Source organism: Lissotriton helveticus, chromosome 8 (genome assembly GCF_964261635.1).
Source record: "Lissotriton helveticus chromosome 8, aLisHel1.1, whole genome shotgun sequence".
Lineage (NCBI taxonomy): Eukaryota > Metazoa > Chordata > Amphibia > Caudata > Salamandridae > Lissotriton > Lissotriton helveticus.
The window spans coordinates 872,733,493-872,741,902 of record NC_136069.1 but is presented as its reverse complement, the minus strand read 5'-3'; the positions used below and the strand labels follow the sequence as shown (position 1 = coordinate 872,741,902).

The 8,410-nt window shown below is 54.4% G+C and overlaps 1 long non-coding RNA gene across 1 annotated transcript; it reads left to right on the top strand.

Moving 5' to 3' along the window:
• Positions 1-394: 394 nt before the first annotated feature.
• Positions 395-5,177, top strand: LOC144771797 (uncharacterized). The gene is made up of 2 exons (XR_013599480.1): positions 395-656; positions 4,198-5,177. It is a non-coding gene; the product is annotated as an uncharacterized LOC144771797 (long non-coding RNA).
• The last annotated feature ends 3,233 nt before the right edge of the window (positions 5,178-8,410 follow it).

The following is an 8,410-nucleotide window of genomic DNA, read 5'->3' as shown; positions in this document are numbered from 1 at the left end:
GGAGTGGCAGCGTTTGCAGGAGGTCAGTGAGGCGAAGGCGGGTGGGGCGCTCAAGGGCGATGGGGTCCTGGCGCCTGCGCGTGGCAGGGGGGCGTCTGGAGGTGGAGGCAGGGGATCCCCCGGGCAGCGCGGGCAGTGGGTCTGGGTGGAAGGTTCAGGGACTGCCTTGACGGATCAGAGACCTGTTGGCACCGGGGCCTCCCCGAGCGCATACGGCTCGGGGGGGGGGGGAGACAAGCCAGCGGGGTCAGCTGGCAGAGGCCGGGGTGGGCCGGCGGGGCGCAAAACGGCCTCCAAATGCCGGGACGAAGCAGCAGGGGGGTCCGCGGCGGCCTGCCCTCCATCGAGGGAGCGGGCACCATCGATGCTGGAATGCGAGTTTATGCCTGGTGTGAAAGGGAAGGGTGCCAAGAGAGTGGTGACGGAAGTGGTGCCGCTGGATGTTCAGGATGAGTGGTTGGACTATGGGGATGAGGAGGATGAGTTGGAAGAGGGTGAGTTGCGCGAGTCGGAGTGTGTGGACAGGGCTAAGGTGGCATCCGCCACGGTAGGTGTTTCCCATGAGGCACGAGATGGCGCCAGTCGGGCCACCAAGGGGACCATGAAGCCGGCGGACGCACGGCGACGGGAGACGGACGCTCCTGCAACCTTATCAGGTGAGGGCTCTTGGTGGAACGCATGGACTGATGGGGGGAAAGGAGGGAGGAAGAAACCCTGCCGGTCGGTGGGGGTGGGGGATGGGTCTGTGAGGACGGGGGCCTATGTTGGGGAGGAGCCGGTGGCGGCTGCCGGGGGGAAGCAGGTCACGACGGCCAGTGCACAAACCGACAAGGTGGAGGATTTGGGGGGCAAAGATGATGGAGTGGGGAAGCTCCCCAAGAAGTTGCCTTATATGGGTTTGGCCGTGCCCCTGGGATCGCATCTGTCAGAGAAAACGAGAGGGAAAATTTGGAGGCATGAGTATGTGGATGTTTTTAAACTGCTACATAGGGAGATTCAGGCGAAGGAAGGGTCTAAGGAGGAGGAATGGGAGTTGACCAGGCGGCCGAGGGTGCCGGTTACGATGGAGAATTGGACGTCGGCTTTCTTGATTTACGCGAGTATATATTGCGAGAAGCATGGTGACCGGGCGATTGCTCTGTTCAAGTATATGGACGTGATTAGGAAGGCGCAGCTGCATTTCGGGGGTTTTGCTTGGCTGAGCTACGACGAGGAGTTTAGGGCCAGGATCAGCGTCAATCCGGACAAGCCATGGGGGGAGGTGGACCAGGAGCTTTGGATTCAATGGATGTCTTCGACGCAGGCGGCGGCTTCCACTCATACGGCTAGCGGTCTTCCGGTGACTTATCGGTCTTTTCAGTCGCGCCCCGCCCAGTCTGGGGCGGGTAGCCAAGGGAGTTCAGGAGGTTCGGGAAACCAGGCAGTGTGGTCCGGGGCTGCAGGACAACAGTACAAGCCAGTGTCTTCAGGGGCCTGTTGGGGTTTTAATAAGGGTTTCTGCAACCGCCCCTCCTGTAAGTTCAAGCATGAGTGTTCAAAGTGCGGGGGGCGGCATGCAGTTACACAGTGCCTCACGTTGGCTTCGCCGTCAGAGCAGTGGAAGCTTGCCAAGGGTAGGGGTCAGCCTGGGCCGAAGGGCCCATACTCCGGTTAGGTTGGAGGCCATGTGTCCATGGCTCTCCCGGTACCCTGATAAGGAAGCGGCGCTGCGTTTATACTGGGGCTTCATGGAAGGTTTTCGGATTGGTTATCAGGGGCCGAGGGAGAGACGTTGGGCTGAGAACTTGCGGTCAGCCAAGGAGTTGCCGGAGGTAGTGGCTCGTAAATTGGAGAAGGAGGTTTCGGAGGGCAGGATTGCAGGTCCTTTTGCGGATTGGCCGATGTCGGATCTCATTGTCTCACCTCTTGGAGTGGTGCCCAAGAAAGAACCTGGCGAGTTTCGATTGATTCATCACTTGTCTTGGCCTGAGGGAGGGTCGGTGAATGATTTCATTGCTGAAGAGGACTCAAGAGTACTGTATGCGTCGGTGGATGATGCCATAGGCTTGGTAAGGTCCTGTGGGAAGGGGGCGGAGTTGGCCAAATGTGACATCAAGTCGGCCTTTCGCCTCCTCCCCATTCACCCCGCGGATTTTTCACTGTTGGGTATGCAGTTTGACGGGTCCATCTTCGTGGACATGGTTCTCCCGATGGGTTGTGCGATTTCCTGCGCGCTTTTCGAGACTTTCAGCTCCTTTTTGCAGTGGGCCTTTGTGGACCGCAGTGGACACCGGCTGGTGTCTCACTATTTGGATGACTTTCTGTTTGTGGGCGCGGGTCACTCTGGCGCTTGTGGCGCGGCCTTGCGGCAGTTTCAGTTGTTGGCACAGGATTTTGGGGTGCCTTTGGCACCGGAGAAGACTGAAGGGCCTAGTTGTTGCCTGACTTTTCTCGGGATTGAGTTGGATTCGGTGGCTTGGCAGGCGCGGCTCCCGGTACGGAAGGTGGGGGAGATGCAGGAGGCTTTGAGGAGTGCGATCGAGGTTCAGAAGCTGGAGTTGAGGTCTGTGCAGCGACTGTTGGGGTTGTTGACCTTTGCGTGCCGGGTGGTGAGGGCAGGAAGGACGTTTTGCAGGCGGCTCGGCATGGCCATGTCGGGGGCGGCCCTCCCGCATCACAGGATCAGGATCACGCTGGGGGTCCGGTCGGACTTGCGAGTGTGGCTGGTTTTCCTGGAGGACTTCAATGGTGTGTCCTTGGATTTTGCGCGTGACCGGATGGTGTGGCAGATTCAGCTCTACTCTGACGCGGCGGGTGCTGCCGGTTTCGGAATTTTCTGGGACGGCCGCTGGTGTGCAGAGCAGTGGCCGGCTCATTGGCTGCGGCAGGGCAGGAGCATTGCGTTTTTGGAGTTCTTCCCCTTGTTGGTTGCTTTGCTGGTGTGGGGCCCGGAGTTCAGGAACAGGTCAGTGTTGTTTCATGTGGACAACATGACTGTGGTGGACTTGGTGAACAATCAAAAGGCAAGGGACCTGCGGGTGCTGCGCTTGCTGCGAAGTTTCATGCTGCTGTGTCTGCGTTACAATGTGCTGTTCCGCGCGCAACATGTGCCTGGAGTGAGTAACGAAATTGCGGATGCGTTATCTCGTTCGCAGTGGCAGCGCTTCAGGGAGCTGGCGCCGGGAGCGGAAGCTTGCAAGACCAAGGTGCCGGAGGGTATCTGGGCCTGGGGGGAGTGAGAGTGGTTGGGTTGGTTGAGAGGTCGATAGCGGGGTCCACTAGGCGGGCGTACAGGTTGGCGTGGGCTGAGTTTGGGTCCTTGGTGGGGGGAGAGCTGGGAGTGGGACGATTGTCCAAGGAAGAGTGTGAGCGGGGGGTGGTGCGCTTTGTGTTGGATTGCATGGATAAAGGGCTGTCGCAGACGACGATTGCTGGCAAGTTGGCGGGCGTATCTTTCTACAGCATGGTGTATTTGGGTTTTGATCCGGCTAGGGCGGATCTGCTGAGCCGAATGTTAAAAGGTTGGGGTCGGGTGAGGGCGGAGATGGGTGGGGGGGAATTGCCACGGGAGGCGGTCACGTTTGATTTATTGGTGCAGGTTTTGAGGGAGTTGCATTTCTGTTGTTATGACGGGGAAGAGGTGGCGCTCTTGCGTTTATGCATGATTTGGATGTTTTTTGGTGCATTTCGGGTGTCAGAGTTGCTGGGGTCGCGGGGGGCGCCGGGCCGAGTGTTTGCGGACGTGCGTGTGAATGGGGTTCGTTTGGGTATATGGTTGGGACGTTCAAAGACAGACCAGTTGGGTCGGGGCAAATGGGTGTGGTTGTCGGAGAGCGGGTATGAGGGTGTGTGCCCGGTGCGTGAGTGGTTGGCATTTTGTGGTCGAGTACGGAACTTGGAAGGGGAGATTTTTGTGCATGTGTCGCGAAAGCGATTGACGTCCTCTCAGTTGTTGGCGGTTTTGCGGATGGCTTTGCGGAAGTTGGGCAGGGACCCGGCGCGTTTTGGCACGCACTCGTTTCGAATCGGGGCGGCCACGGCTGCGGCGGGTTTGGGTTGGTCATGGGAGGAGATCCGGAGGATTGGTCGGTGGAGGTCGCGTTGCTGCGAGCGCTATGTGCGTAAATAGAGGGTGGGGCGTGCTGCTTGGCCGGCTGCACTGTTTTTTGTTGTTGTTTCTCTTGTGCTGCTGAGGTACTAATCTCTTTCTCTTCGTAGGTTGTGTTCGTGGGCCGGGGGCCAAGACGGTCACCTGGGTCGTTGGGCACTCTTTCGTGCACTGGGGGGAGAAGTATGCTGCCAGGCGGGTGTACGGCCGTAACCTGGGCCTGAGGAGCAGCCATCATGAAGTTCAATGGTGGGGTAAGAGCGGAATGCGCTGGGGAGAATTGCTACCATGGCTCACAAAGAAAGTGGCGCAGCTGGGCTGCCCGGACATGCTCATCATCCATTTGGGGGAGAATGACTTAGTGAAGCAGTCGGGGGTGTCACTTTTGCATTTGATGCAGAGGGATTTGGATGCGATGAAACGCAATCTGGCTGGCGCCTGTATTGTGTGGACCGAGTTTGTTCCACGACGGATCTGGAGGGGTGCGCTCAAGCCTGCGGCAGTCGAACGGGCACGCAGGAAACTGAACAGGGCTATGAGACTCTTTTGTGCAGATAAAGGGATCCACGTGCTGGCTCATGTCGGGCTTCAGCTGGAGCAGCCACTTCTTTTCCGGGACGACGGCGTGCACCTTTCTCACATGGGGAATGCCTTCTACCTAATGGAGTTGCGCGACTTGATTAGCCATTTGTGGAATGAATCTATCTGGTGCCCGAGAGTATGAGTTCGAAAGGTGCACGTGTGGTGGGGCAGGTAACCGCCCTCCGGGGGTTCCCTGGGTGGCGGGAACTGGGAGGGGTGGGAAGTCCATGACGGGCAGAATCACCCTTTCAGGGAGGGGGTTACAGGTGCAGGATGGGGGGAGTGGTAGACGGGAGTGTGATGGATGGAGATGACGGAGGAGTTGGAAAGTGAAAGGGGAAAGTGAATGAGATGCAAAGAGGTCATGGTGTGAATTGGGAGTGGCTGGTGGAACACGTGAGTGGATGATGGAGTGAATGGCAGGATGTTGGGGGGATTGTTCAAGTTAACGAGGTTATGTTTATTGTTGAACGTCATGCCTGTCCTAATAAATGGCCTTTTACGCTAACTGATGCGTGGAGTGGTTATTTGCGCGATGCGGCCCCCGGGGGAAAGCAGGTCGGCAGACCAGTCTTTTCCCCGGGGAGTTCGCGCGATAGCAGGACAGGCAGGAAGTAGTTAGGGGGTTTAGGTCAAGGGTGGGAGGGGTTAGGAGGCGGATTTAAGGGGACAGGAAGGGGAAGGACTTCCTCTTTCTGTCCCCGGTGCCTCAGGGAGAGAAGTGAATTGTACCACCCACCCACCCTACATTAAAAAGGGGTGCCGTGGGCGTTTTTGTGGAAGTTGTCATGTTAGGCAACGTGCCAGTTTAGGACAGGATGGCGGGATAGGGGTGCTGACGGGAACTGGGAGGGGTGGGAAGTCCATGACGGGCAGAATCACCCTTTCAGGGAGGGGGTTACAGGTGCAGGATGGGGGGAGTGGTAGACGGGAGTGTGATGGATGGAGATGACGGAGGAGTTGGAAAGTGAAAGGGGAAAGTGAATGAGATGCAAAGAGGTCATGGTGTGAATTGGGAGTGGCTGGTGGAACACGTGAGTGGATGATGGAGTGAATGGCAGGATGTTGGGGGGATTGTTCAAGTTAACGAGGTTATGTTTATTGTTGAACGTCATGCCTGTCCTAATAAATGGCCTTTTACGCTAACTGATGCGTGGAGTGGTTATTTGCGCGATGATTTCGGGGGCAGCGATATGCCTGCTTTATCACCTCGCGGACGCCACTTCCCTCGCCAGTAGTGTCCAGCCATAATTTTGGGGCCCAAGGTTAAAATCTTATCATACCGTCACTTCTTTTATAGAGCAGCGGCTTTTCCACCTGCAAGTGGCGTGACATAGGACACTGCAGCTCCCGTGGTGCGGGGGCCCAAGCTCTAGCCCCCCCCCCCCCACAGTACCCTGAGTGAGAGCTCTTGATTGAGTCCGGAGGGGCCCCTCCATATACCATGCAGGGGTGCCCTGTCAAGTTTCAATACGCCCCTACCCCCTGCCATAAACGGGATACCAGATTGCAGGTGCACACGTAGATCCAGGCAGCTGAAATGCTCTGCTTAGAGACCCGCAACGGAAAAGCCACGTAGCTGTCATCAACTGCCATCAATTGCTGCAGAAAACACGGGGTGGGTGGGGCAGGAGCAGCGGAAAGGCAGAGATCAGCAGACGCACTTAGATGGCAGCATCATCCCCCTCAGTGGGCCGTCCTTCTCTTCCTTAACCATCCCCTTCTTTTCCCATCATTTCCTTCCCTTTTGACCCTCCTCTTTGCACATGCTCCTTTCTCATTCTCTACTTTTCTTCCCATTCTACTGCTGAATTTTCCAATAGAAAGTTTCAAGCCATTCACCTTGTTTTGCTACCACGTTGCACTTAAGTACAAAGCTAAAAAAAATCACACACGGTTGCCTATATGCAGTGCAGCATTCTGCTTTCCCACAGTCCGTTAATTTACAGCAACTTGAAGCTACCCAAAATAGTTAAATAGCAGAATTCCCACCACTGCTGATTGTACAACTGCATTAAATTGGAAATAACGGTGGCATGAGTGCAGAATCAAACGTATACTGCAGTTTGTACACACACACTATGTCAACAATGCATGTTTTGCCATTACACACTTCAATGAGTTAAACCAGTATCCCAATGCAAATGTTAATGTTGAGCCAGTGTGCACCACATTCTGTGTCTGAATAATCTCTTCGGAGATGCCTTAAACAATAGAAACATTGTTCAAATCAAGAGAAGTGAATTCAAAGGGCCCCTTCTACAAAAGAGCCACTAAACATTTGTATGTATTTGAACTTCGAGCTGGGCTGGTGAGCTTGTGCCCAACCTTGGTAGGAGGTCTTCTGTTAGAAACAATTGCATTATAGATGCAATGAAATACAGGAACTACTCCAAACAGCCTCTGCCATCTACCAGCACAGTGGAACAGTGTACATATCACATGTGGATTGTGGTATTTGAACTAGGGCATGAGAAACTGTTTGCCCTGCAAAATAAGACGTTTAACTTATTAAGCAAGACTGTGTCAGATGTTTCCTGCTTCCAAACACAGAATACCCTCTTCTCATTGCATTCTCGCTTTGGCCAAGACTTACTAAGATTTCACCCAACATAGGACACCTTCAAGAGCCGCAGCATTTTGTGGCATGAAAATAAAAACAGAGCACATTGCAATTTTCTACAAAGATTGGCTTGCTGTTGGTGTCATCAGCTGCACTTGCACAGAACTAGGCTCCCTTGCATGACACACAGTTTTACACTATGGTGCAAAGGCGAGTGTGCGTTGTCTAGTGTAGGATTTGTACTGAAAGCCTACCCTTCCAGTACACATTAGCTCCTCGCCCATCGTCCTCATGACAGTAATTACACGATGAGCTTTAGTGTCCCACAGAAACTCCAAAGTCAGAGGTTAGCATAATTGTCTCTCATCCCTCCAATATGGCCGACTTCCTCGTCCTACTGTAAAAAGGAAGGCCACCCACAGCACAGCCTGTCTCCAAAGCCATAACCAAAAAACCGAAGCCATACACAACCGGGTAGGGAGAGATGGAAAAGTATACTGTGGCGAGGAAGACGATGACTCAGAGTAATTAAGATTACTGGTAAGTAACCAGGGCATTACTATGCATAGACCAATACAGACATTTCTAACAAATTGGATGTGCAATGTGCTCTACAGCACACATGTGTTATTTCTTAACCCCTTCCATGCTGCCGCGATTCCGCTCCTGTGCTGAAGATTTCAGCGCGGGTGCGGTCATGACGGCCCCCAGCAGTCATCAGCACATGAGCACTGTAGTGCATGACGGCTGGGGGCCATCATCAGCATGCAAGGGGTTAAAAAAAAACACATTCTCCCTTGTTTGAGACTGCTTCTAGTAGGCATTAGTTTGTGATGGAAAGCCTGGCCTGGCTATCTTAATTTATGTTATATTTATGTTATGTTATCTTGGTTTTGTATAGCGCACGGCTACTCAGAAGAGTGTCCCGGCGCTTTGGTTGCACACCTGTCTCACAACATAACACGAAAAAGACCAGAGAGGGATCCAGAAAAAACCCACAAGGGGGACAACTAAGAAGTAAAGAGCCACGTCTTGAGACCCTTCCTGAACGCCAGTAGATTTGGTGTACTACGCAATGTTACTGGTAGCATGTTCCACAACTGGCCAGCAGTCTAAAAGAGCGGCCTCCACTGCGGACCCTTTTTATACGAGGAACCGTGGCAAGAAACAAGGATCCG